The 13,382-nt window shown below is 47.6% G+C and overlaps 2 non-coding genes across 2 annotated transcripts; both read right to left on the bottom strand.

Moving 5' to 3' along the window:
• Nucleotides 1–1,842: 1,842 nt before the first annotated feature.
• LOC140310676 (U2 spliceosomal RNA) lies at nt 1,843–2,033 on the bottom strand. The gene has a single exon (XR_011916724.1). It is a non-coding gene; the product is annotated as a U2 spliceosomal RNA (small nuclear RNA).
• A 308-nt stretch (nt 2,034–2,341) lies between these two features.
• On the bottom strand, nt 2,342–2,455 carry LOC140310513 (U5 spliceosomal RNA). Its single transcript, XR_011916574.1, has one exon. It is a non-coding gene; the product is annotated as a U5 spliceosomal RNA (small nuclear RNA).
• Between the last annotated feature and the right edge of the window lie 10,927 nt (nt 2,456–13,382).

The raw sequence follows: 13,382 nt of genomic DNA, 5'->3' as shown, positions 1-13,382 counted from the left end.
TTGGTATCCAGATCCTGAAACATCTCCATGAGCAGGCTTTTTTTTAACTGATCTGTTGAATAGTTATACTTTTTGTAAATCTTCTAATTCCATAGTTGATAAACACGCCCCTTTTAAAAAGTATAGAACTTAGAACAGGTCTAGTCCCTGGCTTTCGGCAGAACTGTCTTCTTTACTTTTTTTTTTTTTCCCTTATCATGTTCAGCATTATGGCAGCAGAATTGTAGTCTGAATACCTTTGATGCCAAACAGATTTGCTTTGCCAAGGGAAGTTTTATAAATGTAAAGCTCCCCTTGATGCCCATTTATTTATTTCTGTTTACAATATATGACATGTAATAGAACTGAACCGGACCGGGGGACAAGGAAAGAAGAAGAGGAAAGAAGAGGAAACAGAACAAAAATAGAAACAAAAACCAGACAACCAGCTGCTACACCTGTAAAAAACAAAACAGACAACAATCCATGGCCTCTGAGGGGAATCCAGCCTTAGCGCCAGGAGCACCTGAAAGCAGACAAGCAGAGAAAAAACAAACACACAAACAAACAAAAATAAGCACAAGAAGCGGCAATCGCATACAACACAGCTGTGGATATAGATGACCTGAGACGACATGATAATACATCAACTGCTTAGTGACCATGCTACTGGACTAATGAATGTGGTTGTGTGTGTGTGAGAACATGCAACACCCATGGCACAGGACCTACATGATAACCGTGCTTAGTTATGAGTGTATAAGCGTACAGGGCCACAATCCACAGCCACCCCAAGCAATCAGAAGCAGGCAGAGAGGGCCACAAGACCCAGGCCACCAGCAGCCCCCACAGAGCACAGAACCCAGGAAGCCCACCGCAGGGGCAACCACGCATCAACCCAGAAGACTGCAGAGGAAGCCCCCGGAAAGAGCCCCCATAAGCATAGGGCAGAGGCCCTCCGGGAGCCAGTGGCAACAGCCCACCGACGTCACCAGGCCCCAGCCGCCCAGACATGGGCCGTGCACTGGATCCGGGCCCCCAAACCCCCCGTCAGAGGCCCCACCCAATACCCAGGAGGGCCAAGCGCCCCAGGCAGCCACACAGTGGATCAGCGCCTGCCCCAGCACCCCTGGCCAAGTGCCCTGGGAGTCAAGACGTGCCCACAGGTGGGTGAAGTCGCGAGCAGCGGGGAGAGGCCACGCCACCCCCCCCATCGGGAGAAGCACAGGCAGGCCAGGCGACAGCAAGTCCAAGATCCAGGCCCAATCATTACCACACACACTTTCATGTCCCATACATCCACACGTCCTCCCTCCCTCGACTCCGCTGGGGTGTAGTGCAGCGGGCACACCAGGGGGCCAGCAGCCCCCCAGCCACCACAGACCCCAAACCAGCAGAACAATTAATTAATCCTCCTGGCCCCTCCCGCCCTGAGCAGCAACCAGGAAGCAGGGGTGTGCGAAGAAGACCCCTCCCCTCACCCTTCTGGCTCTTCAATATTTTCTAATAGTGAGCAATTAAAATTGAGGGGCAGCCAAACTTGTAGAACTGGGAGCGTGGCCCTCTGGGCAGCCTACATACCCAAAGAGCCCTGCCCACCAGATGCCACTCAGTGTAACCACCCCCCAAGACCTAATGTGTGTGTGTGAGTGTGTTTGATAAGTAGTAATGTCTAAGGTGTAATTAAAACAGGGGCGGGGAACTGCAGAGTGCAACTACTGCAGAGTCCACTACACCCCACCGAACACACACGCCCCCAAAACCCTTCATGTGTGAGTGTGTGCTGTGTACAGGAGCCAGAAGGGAGAGGGGTATGGGGAAACTTGCATCCTGCACCGCTGTTTGCTTTTTCACAACAGCAGAGAAGAGCGCACCGTTCCCAGCGGCACTGCAGTACCCGGTCAATGCTTGGAGTGAACGGAGCAAGCTACTTTTTCAACTCCTATTGCTAAAAATCCATTTAATATGTAGTCCTCGTATAGAGGACATATCAGATATTAAACTGATAAGAACAGATACTACACTTGATCTTAGCCAAAAGGCCGATAAGCGATAACTGTCCACTGCTTCACGTCCGAGGGCCCTTCCTGGCACAATGCGCACTTGTAGCGGTGTTCTTTTTATGACCATAGGTGGCCAGAGTGTCACGATGAACCTCCGCCCACCCGCTGCACTGAGCACTCTTCAGCCCTTTTAAATTGTATAACTTTGCACTCCCGCACGCTCCAGCGAGCACCATTCAAGCAACAACTTTGCACTCCAGCTTCGAACATCGGCACAGTCGCAACAAGTAAGGCGACTCTACTCAGAGAAGTCACTCTGCAAAGTAACAAGATTTCTTTTGCACAGACAGAAAGGGCTTCACCCGCAAAGGTAAAGCCTGCCAAAAATAGAAACAACTCATTAGTGCTGCTCTCCACAGAAGTCTTTAGTAAAAGGCGAAAGACTTGTACGTTATGAAGAGAAACCAGAGTACGATTATCCGTCACTGCGGGAGCAGGGCATCAGGCTAGTTGGCATAGCCACCTTCCCCATGGTGAGCTTTGCTTGGTTGAGACGCCTGCTCCCCCCTCCTTGCTCCTCGGCTGACCAAGTAGGAACAATCAGGCCCTATTCGATGGCTGCCTTGTCTTTTACTCTGTGCAAAAGACAAGGCAGCAACAAAAACACCACGGGAAAACCGTATTGAGGCTTTGTTCTGACCACTCATTCGGTGTCGCGTTTCTTTCAAGCAATTCTCCCGGTTAGCCCGCACACGGCTCGCTCCCAGAGCCGTGTTAAAGTCTACTTCGCATTCACTCTCTTTTCTCAGCAGACTCTTGGGATTTTATCTATAAAATGAATTCCTTCACTCAAACTATGTTAAAACGGCTTTGTCCTTCATATTTACCATGTCTTGAAAGATTTAAACAAAAAAACCAACGTTGTACTTTGCAGTAAAAGAAAGAGCAAATCTAAAGTTTCAGGTATCCGAGAATAAGCTTACTTCTTCACGATTTCGGATTTTGCTATAAAATGAATTCCTTCACTCAAACTAAATTAAAACTGCTAAACCGCTAATCTGTTACATGTAAGGCAGATGTCAAATTCACCGAAATAGGATTATTCGGTATTCGGCCAATCGAGCTGTAGCAGCTTCGGTAAAAGAGTATAAGTTGAAGAGTTTGTGAATAAAGGTGTGCGCACACATAGTGAGCTGTAGGAAAATAGGCAGGGAGCAATGCCGGCTGGGGTATATGTTCTTGTATGTTGTCTGACTGTTTGATTTGAATGTGTTGTGTAAGTGTCCTGTTGAATGTTACATGTTTGGGCTTTGACATGCTTCACTGTGGTTGTTAACTGTGTGGTGTGTCCTGAAATGTTATATGTTTGGGCTGTGTGACATGCTAACTTCTTGTCAGTAGCTACCCACTTATTCATATATAGCAACTGACAACATAAGAAGTCTGGACATACTTTGATAGTAGTTGTAGAAGTATCCTTATTGATAATAGATAAACTAATTCATAGTGATAGAACAGTAGATGAACAGGTGCCTGCAAGTCTCACGAAAATAAAATGGGTGTATGATTGCTGACGGCAGAGCAATACTGACAAACTTATGAGTTCTTGTGGCAAACTTGATTCAGTGTCTTGACGTGTATACGCTGTTTCGCTGACTTGATTGTCACAAGAAACAAAGTGTGTTTGATAAGATCCGACCATTTTATTACGGGAGGATCAGTATGTATGGATTCTGATGTGACTGATAAACCCATTCGTATCTTAAGCATAATCTAATACGTGAGACGACGCCCTGGCACACGATAAAAAAAAAAAAGAGAGAGCGGTTTTGTGTTCCCACAGTAAATAATGTAGAAAAGAGAGAAAAAAGCCTTTCTGATTTGGTGTGTGTGCTCATAGTGCAGAGTGTAGAGAAAAGAAAGCCGTTTTGGTGTCACGGGTGTTGTGACTTACAAACAAACATTTCTAAATTGAGAAAGGAAATTATTTTAGAGGAAGCACTAGAGTTTGTATCCCACATTTGTTGATAGGCATTCATTTATTTCTTCACTTCTGATGAAGTTTCAACAATAAACAACAAACTTTGTATTATGAGAAAGAACCAGACTCATTCTTCAGGAATCCGAAAATAAGCTCTATTTTACGAGTTATGCACGAATTCGGATTCTCCTATAAAACGAATTCCTTAACTCAAACCAAGTTAAGACTGCTTTGTCCTTCATATTTATTCATGTCTAATCAAGTTTCAACGATAAACAACGTTGTACTTTGTAGAATGAGAAAGAACTTCTTCAGCAATAAGCATCTCTCGACAAATGACGAAGTACAGATTTTTCTATAAAATTAATTCCTTCTATCAGCCTGACTTAAAACTGTTTGTCCTCGTAATTTATCCACTTCAAATCAATTTTCAACAATTAAAAAAATGTTGTAGTTTGAGAAAGTACAACTTAATCTTCAGCAATCAGTATAAAAAGAGGGTAAAAAAAGGTGCAAATGCCAACCATAGATACCTAAAAGGTGGAGCGGAAGTATTCGGCTGCAAGTAGGTGTGAATGTCCGACCATAATTTCTAAAAAGTGGGTAAGAAAAGGTTCGAATGCCCGACTAAATATCAACAAAAGTGGGGGCGGAGGTCTTCGGATGCAAGTGGGTGTGAGTATCCCACCATACAAGTATGGTTGAGAGGAAGCTGTGAATGGCCAACCATAGTAAAAAGCGGGTGAGAAAAGGTGCGAATGTCCAATCATACATGATCAAAACAGGGAGCGGAGGTGTTTTGCTGCGACAAGGTGTGTATGTCCACCCATAATTAATGAAAAGCGGGCAACAAGTAGGTTTGAATGCCCAACCATACATCATCAAAAGCAGGAGCGGATGTGTTCGGCTACAAGAAGGTTTGAATGTCTGACCATAGTTTGTAAAAAGCGGGTAAGAAAAGGTTCGATTGCCCGAACATACACCATCAAAGGAGGGAGCGGAGGTGTTCCGCTGTAAGATGGTGTGAATGTCCGACCATAGTTGGTAAAAAAGCAGGTAAGAAAAGGTTAAAATACCCGACTGTACACAATCAATAGCGGGAGCAGAGTTGTTCCGCTACTAAAAGGTGTGAAAGTCCGACCATGGTTTGTAAAAAGCGGGTAAGAAAAGGTACGAATGCCCGACAATGTATGATCACAAGAGGGAGCGGAGGTTTTCGGCTGAAAGAAGGTCTGAATGTCCATCCATAATTTGTAAAAATCGGGGAAGAAAAGGCTCGAAAGCCCGACTATACACCATCAACAGCTGGAGCGGAGGTGTTCAGCTATAAGAAGGTCTGAATGTCCATCAATAATTGCTAGAAAACATGAAAGAGAATTTTTGAATATCAAACCACACATGTTCATAAGTGGGAGAGGAGGTGTTCAGCTGCATGAAGGTGTGAATGTCCACGCATAATTTGTAAAAACCGGGGAAGAAAAGGCTCGAAAGCCCGACTATACACCATCAAAAGCGGGAGCGGAGGTGTTCAGCTGCAAGAAGGTCTGAATGTCCATCAATAATTGCTAGAAAATCCATCCATCCATCCATCATCTGCCGCTTATCCGGGGGTCGGGTCGCGGGGGCAACAGCTTGAGTAGAGAAACCCAGACGTCTCTGTCCCCGGCCACTTCCTCCAGCTCTTCCGAGGGGACCCCGAGGCGTTCCCAGGCCAGCCGAGAGACATAGTCTCTCCAGCGTGTCCTGGGTCTTCCCCGGGGTCTCCTCCCAGTGGGACGTGCCCGGAACACCTCCCCAGGGAGGCGCCCAGGGGGCATCCTAACCAGATGCCCGAGCCACCTCATCTGACTCCTCTCAATGCGGAGGAGCAGCGGTTCTACTCCGAGCCCCTCCCGGATGACTGAGCTTCTCACCCTATCTCTAAGGGAGAGCCCAGACACCCTGCGGAGGAAACCCATTTCGGCCGCTTGTATTCGCAATCTTGTTCTTTCGGTCACTACCCACAACTCGTGACCATATCACCTATGGTCACGAGTTGTGGGTAGTGACCGAAAGAACAAGGATGGGAACGTAGATTGACCAGTAAGTAGAGAGCTTCGCCTTCTGGCTCAGCTCCCTCTTCACAACGACGGGTCGGTGCAGAGCCCGCAACACTGCAGACGCCGCACCGATCCGCCCGTCAATCTCCCGCTTCATTCGTCCCTCACTCGTGAACAAGACCCCGAGATACTTGAACTCCTCCACTTGGGGAAGGATCTCATTCCCGACCCGGAGAGAGCATTCCACCCTTTTCCGGCTGAGAACCATAGTCTCGGATTTGGAGGTGCTGATTCTCATCCCAGCCGCTTCACACTCGGCTGCAAATCGCTCAAGTGAGAGCTGAAGGTCACGGCCTGACGACGCTAACAGAACCACATCATCTGCAAAAAGCAGAGACCCGATTCTGAGGTCGCCAAATCGGACACCCTCAACGCCCTGGCTGCGCCTAGAAATTCTGTCCATAAAAGTTAGGAACAGAATCGGTGACAAAGGGCAGCCCTGACGGAGTCCAACTCTCACCGGAAACGTATCCGACTTACTGCCGGCAATGCGGACCAAACTCTGGCACCGGTCATACAGAGGCCGAACGGCCCCTATCAAGGGGTCCGGCACTCAATATTCCCGGAGCACCCCCCACAGGACTCCACGAGGGACACAGTCGAACGCTTTCTCCAAGTCCACAAAACACATGTAGACTGGTTGGGCGAACTCCCATGCACCCTCCAGGATCCTGCCGAGGGTATAGAGCTGGTCCACTGTTCCACGGCCAGGACGAAAGCCACACTGCATCTCCTGAATCCGAGGCTCGATTATCCGACGGATCCTCCTCTCCAATACCCCCGAATAGACCTTACCAGGGAGGCTGAGGAGTGTGATACCCCTATAGTTGGAACACACCCTCCGGTCCCCCTTTTTAAAGAGGGGGACCACCACCCCAATCTGCCAGTCCAGAGGCACTGTCCCCGATGTCCACGCGATGCTGCAGAGGCGTGTCAGCCAAGACAGCCCTACAACATCCAGAGCCTTGAGAAACTCTGGACGGACCTCATCCACCCCCGGGGCCTTGCCACCGAGGAGCTTTTTGACCACCTCGGCAACCTCAGCCCCAGAAATGGGAGGCCCCGTCTCCGAGCTCTCCGACTCTGCCTCTTCCGAGCACGTGTTGGTAGGATTGAGGAGTTCCTCGAAGTACTCCCCCCACCGACTCACAACATCCCTAGTTGAGGTCAGCAAAGCCCCGTCCCCACTGTAAACAGTGTTGACTGTGAGCCCCCCTGAGACGCCGGATGGTGGACCAGAATCTCTTCGAGGCCGTCCGGAAATCGTTCTCCATGGTCTCACCGAACTCCTCCCAGGCCCGAGTTTTTGCCTCAGCAACCGCCGAAGCCGCGGCCCGTCTGGCCTGTCGGTACCTATCAGCTGCTTCCGGGGTCCCACTGGCCAAAAAGGCCCGATAGGACTCCTTCTTCAGCTTGACGGCTTCCCTCACCACTGGTGTGCACCAGCAGGTTCGAGGGTTGCCGCCACGACAGGCACCGACCACCTTACGGCCACAACTCCGATCAGCTGCCTCGGCAATGGAGTCACGGAACATGGCCCATTCGGACTCAATGTCCCCCACCTCCCCCGGGATATGGTTGAAGCTCTGCCGGAGGTGGGAGTTAAAGCTTCTTCTGACGGGGGATTCTGACAAACGCTCCCAGCAGACCCTCACAATACGTTTGGGCCTGCCAGGTCTGATCGGCATCCTCCTCCACCAGCGGAGCCAACTCACCACCAGGTGGTGATCAGTTGACAGCTCCGCCCCTCTATTCACCCGAGTGTCCAGGACATACGGCCGCAAGTCCGATGATACAACCACAAAGTCGATCATCGAACTGTGGCCAAGGGTGTCCTGGTGCCAAGTGCACATATGGACACCCTTATGTCTGAACATGGTGTTCGTTATGGACAGTCCATGACCAGCACAGAAGTCCAACAACATAACACCACTCTGGTTCAGATCGGGGGGGCCGTTCCTCCCAATCACACCCCTCCAGGTCTCACTGTCATTGCCCACGTGAGCATTGAAGTCCCCCAGCAGAACGAGGGAGTCTCCGGTAGGAGCATTCTCCAGTGCCTCCCCCAGAGACTCCAAAAAGGGTGGGTACTCTGAACTGCTGTTTGACGCATAGGCACAAACAACAGTCAGGACTCGTCCCCCCACCCGAAGGCGGAGGGAGGCTACCCTCTCGTTCACTGGGGTAAACCCCAATGTACTGGCACACAGCCGGGGGGCAATAAGTATGCCCACACCTGCTCTGCGCCTCTCACCACGGGCAACTCCAGAGTGGAAGAGAGTCCAACCCCTCTCAAGAGGACTGGTTCCAGAGCCCAAGCCGTGCGTCGAGGTGAGTCCGACTATATCTAGCCGGAACCGCTCAGCCTCACGCACCAGCTCCGGCTCCTTCCCCAACAGAGAGGTGACATTCCACGTCCCAAGAGCTAGCTTCAGTAGCTGAGGATCAGACCGCCAAGGCCTCTGCCTTCAGCTGCTACCCAGCTCACATCGCACCCGACCCCCTTGGCCCCTCCCACGGGTGGTGAGCCCGTCGGAAGGGGGACCCACATCATCATTTCGGGCTATGCCCAACCGAGCCCCATGGGCACAGGCCCGGCCACCAGGCGCCCGCTGCCGGGCCCCACCCTCGGGCCTGGCTCCGGGGGGAGGCCCCGGTGTCCCATATCCAAGCAAGGGATCACGAGGTCCAAATTTTTAATTGCTAGAAAACATGAAAGAAAATTTTCGAATATCAAACCGCACATGATCATAAGCGGGAGAGGTGTTCAGCTGCAAGAAGGTGTGAATGTCCACCCATAATTACTGAAAAATGGGTATGAAAAGGTGCAAATGCCTAACCATACATCATCAAAAGAGGGAGCGGAGGTGTTCCACTGTAAGACGTTGTGAATGTCCGACCATAGTTGGTAAAAAGCGGGTAAGAAAAGGTTAAAATACCCGACTGTACACAGTCAAAAGAGGGAGCGGAGTTGTTCAGCTAAGAGAAGGTGTGAAAGTCCGACCATGGTTTGTAAAAAGCGGGTAAGAAAAGGTTCGTATGCCCGAATATACACCATCAAAAGCGGAAGCGGAGGTGTTCGGCTGCAAAATATTGTGAACGTCCGACCAAAGTGTGTAAAAAGCAGTTAAGAAAAGGCTCGAATATCTAACCAAACATAATCAAAAGTGGGAGCAGAGCTGTTCGACTGCAAGTAGGTGTGAATGTCAGATCATAATTTGCAAAAAGCTGATGAGAAAGGGTGAGAATGCCCGACTGTACACCATCAAATGCTGGAGCGGAGTTGTTCGGCTGTGAGTAGGTGTGAATCTCCGACCATAATTGCTGAAAAATGTGTTTGAAAAGGTAAGAATGCCGGTCCATACATCATCAAAAGCGAGAGAGGTGGTGTTCGGCTGCAAGTAGGTGTGAATGTCCAGCCATAATTACTCACAAACGGGTAAGAAAAGGTAGTATTGCCAGACCATACATGATCAAAACAGGGAGCGGAGGTGGTTCAGCTGCAAGAAGGTGTGAATGTCTGACTAAAGTTCAAATATATTAACAAAAGCGGGAGGAGAGGTCTTCGGATGAAAGTGGTTTAGAATTTCCAACCATAATCTATAAACTGCGGTGAAAAAAAAGGTGTGATAGAACACTAAAAGGTGGAGCAGAAGGGTTCGGCTGCAAGAAGGTGTGAATGTCCGACTATATTTGGTGAAAAGCAGGTGAAGCAAGGTCTGAATGCCCAACCTTACATCATCAAAAGTGAGATCAGAGGTGTTTGGCTGCAAGAAGGTAATAGTTTGCCAAAAGCGGGTAAGGTGCGAATGACCGACTAAATATCAACAAATGTGGGGGCGGAGGTCTTCGGATGCAAGTGGGTGTGAATATCCCACCATAATTGTATGGTGGAGAAGAAGCTTTGAATAGCCGACCATAGTTTGCAAAAAGCGGGTGAGAAAAGGTGCGAATGTCCAATCATACATGATCAAAACAGGGAGCGGAGGTGTTTGGCTGCGACAAGGTGTGAATGTCCAACCATAATTTGTAAAAACCGGGAAGAAAAGGCTTGAAAGCCCGACTATACAACATCAAAAGCGGGAGCAGAGGGGTTCAGCTGCAAGAAGGTTTGAATGTCCATCAATAATTGCTTTAAAACATGAAAGAAAATTTTCGAATATCAAACCGCACATGATAATAAGCGGGAGAGGAATTGTTCGGCTGCAAGAAGGTGTGAATGTCCACCCATAATTCCTGAAAAATGGGTAAAAAAAAGCTGTGAATGCCTAACAATACATTATCAAAAGCAGGTGTGAATGTCACATCATAATTTGCAGAAAGCTGATGAGAAAGGGTGAGAATGCCCGACTATACACCATCAAATGCGGGAGCGGAGGTGTTCGGCTCTGAGTAGGTGTGAATGTCCGACCATAATTGCTGAAAAATGTGTTAGAAAAGGTAAGAATGCCGGACCATACATCATCAAAAGCGGGAGAGGTGGTGTTCGGCTGCAAAAAGGTGTGACTGTTCGACTAAAGTTTGTAAAAAGCTGGTAAGACAAGGTACGATTGCCTGACAATGTATGATCAAAAGCAGGAGCGGAGGTGTTCAGCTGCAAGAAGGTCTAAATGTCCATCAATAATTGCTAGAAAATATGAAAGAAAATTTTCGAAAATCAAACCGCACATGATTATAAGTGGGATAGGAGGTGTTCAGCTGCAAGAAGGTGTGAATGTCCACCCATAATTCCTGAAAAATGGGCAAAAGAAAAGTGTGAATGCCCAACCATACATAATCAAAAGCAGGAGTGGATGTGTTCGGCTACAAGAAGGTGTGAACGTCCGACCAAAGTATGTAAAAAGCGGGTAAGAATAGGTTCGAATATCAAACCAAACATAATCAAAAGCGGGAGCAGAGCTGTTCGACTGCAAGTAGGTGTGAATGTCAGATCATAATTTGCAAAAAGCTGATGAGAAAGGGTGAGAATGCCCGACTATACACCATCAAATGCGGGAGCGGAGTTGTTCGGCTGTGAGTAGGTGTGAATCTCCGACCATAATTGCTGAAAAATGTGTTAGAAAAAGTAAGAATGCCGGTCCATACATCATCAAAAGCGAGAGAGGTTGTGTTCGGCTGCAAGTAGGTGTGAATGTCCAGCCAAAAAGAAAACGCAGTATTGCCGGACCATATATGATCAAAACAGGGAGCGGAGGTGGTTCAGCTGCAAGAAGGTTTGAATGTCCGACTAAAGTTCAAATATATTAACAAAAGCGGGAAGAGAGGTCGTTGGATGAGAGTGGTTGAAAATTTCAAACCATAATCTATAAAATGCGTTGAAAAAAAAGGTGTGATAGAACACTAAAAGGTGGAGCGGAAGGGTTCGGCTGAAAGAGGGTGTGAATATCCGACTATATTTGGTGAAAAGCAGGTGAAGCAAGGTCTGAATGCCCAACCTTACATCATCAAAAGCGAGATCAGAGGTGTTTGGCTGCAAGAAGGCCATAGTTTGCCAAAAGTGGGTAAGCTGCGAATGACCGAATAAATATCAACAAAATTTGGGGCGGAGGTCTTCGGATGCAAGTGGGTGTGAATATCCCACCATACAAGTATGGTGGAGAGGAAGCAGTGAATGGCCGACCATAGTAAAAAGCGGGTGAGAAAAGGTGCGAATGTCCAATCATACATGATCAAAACAGGGAGCGGAGGTGTTTGGCTGCGACAAGGTGTGAATGTCCACCCATGATTAATGAAAAGTGGGCAACAAGTAGGTTTGAATGCCCAACCATACATCATCAAAAGCAGGAGAGGATGTGTTCGGCTACAAGAAGGTTTGAATGTCCGAGCATAGTTTGTAAAAAGTGGGTAAGAAAAGGTTTGAATGCCCGAACATACACCATCAAAAGCGGGAGCAGAGGTGTTCCGCTGTACGAAGGTGTGAATGTCCGACCATAGTTGTTAAAAAGCGGGTAAGAAAAGGTTAAAATATCCGACTGTACACAATCAATAGCGGGAGCGGATGTGTTCGGCGACAAGAAGGTGTGAATGTCCGACCATAGTTGGTAAAAAGCGGGTAAGAAAAGGTTAACATACCCGACTGTACACAATCAATAGCGGGAGCGGAGTTGTTCGGCTACAAGAAGGTGTGAAAGTCCGACCATGGTTTGTAAAAAGCGGGTAAGAAAAGGTTCGAATGCCCAAATATATACCATAAAAAGCGGAAAGCGGAGGTGTTCGTCTGCAAGAAGGTGTGAACGTCCGACAAAGTTTGTAAAAAGCAGTTAAGAAAAGGTTCGAATATCCAACCAAACATAATCAAAAGCGGGAGCAGAGCTGTTCGACTGCAAGTAGGTGTGAATATCCAGCCATAATTACTCACAAACTGGTAAGAAAAGGTAGTATTGCCAGACCATACATGATCAAAACAGGGAGCGGAGGTGGTTCAGCTGCAAGTTGTGAATGTCTGACTATAGTTTGTAAAAAGCGGGTAAGACAAGGTGCCAATGCCCGACAATGTATGATCAAAAGAGGGAGCGGAGGTGTTCGGCTGCAAGGTCTGAATATCCAACCATAATTTGTAAAAACCGGGTAAGAAAAGGCTCGAAAGCCTGACTATACATCATCAAAAGCGGGAGCGGAGGTTTTTCAGCTGCAAGAAGGTGTGAATATCCAACCAAAATTTGTAAAAACCGGGTAAGAAAAGGCTCGAAAGCCTGACTATACATCATCAAAAGCGGGAGCGGAGGTGTTCAGCTGGAAGAAGGTGTGAATGTCCACCCATAATTCCTGAAAAATGGGCAAAAAAAAAGGTGTGAATGCCCAACCATACATCATCATCGAATATTGCTTTGCTCAAACCAAGTTAAAACTGCTTTGTCCTTCCATATTTATCAATGTCTAGATCGACTTCAATAAAGAAAAACATTGGACTTTGCAGTAGAAGAAGTTGAAATCCATCTACACATTGATAAATATGAAGGACAAAGCAGTTCCCACTTGTCCATAGGAAAATAAGCTTATTCTCGGATTCCTGATCCTTCAGTGTTGCTCTTTCTTATATTGCAAAGTACAATGTGGTTTTTTGTTTTGTTTAAATCTATCTCGACATTGATAAATATGGAAGGACAAAGCAGTTTTCACTCGGTTTGAGTGAAGGAATTCATTTTATACATTAAACCCCAAATCATGCAGAACGTATGAAAATAAGTTTATTCTCGGATTCCTGATCCATCAGTGTTGCTCTTTCTTATATTGCAAAGTACAATGTGGTTTTTTGTTTTGTTTAAATCTATCTCGACATTGATAAATATGGAAGGACAAGCAGTTTTCACTCGGTTTGAG

The sequence above is a fragment of the Leuresthes tenuis genome, unplaced genomic scaffold (genome assembly GCF_036924035.1).
Source record: "Leuresthes tenuis unplaced genomic scaffold, fLeuTen1.0.hap1 SCAF_6, whole genome shotgun sequence".
NCBI classification, from domain to species: Eukaryota; Metazoa; Chordata; class Actinopteri; order Atheriniformes; family Atherinopsidae; genus Leuresthes; species Leuresthes tenuis.
The sequence above is the reverse complement of the archived record's forward strand: the minus strand, read 5'-3'. Positions and strand labels throughout refer to the sequence as shown.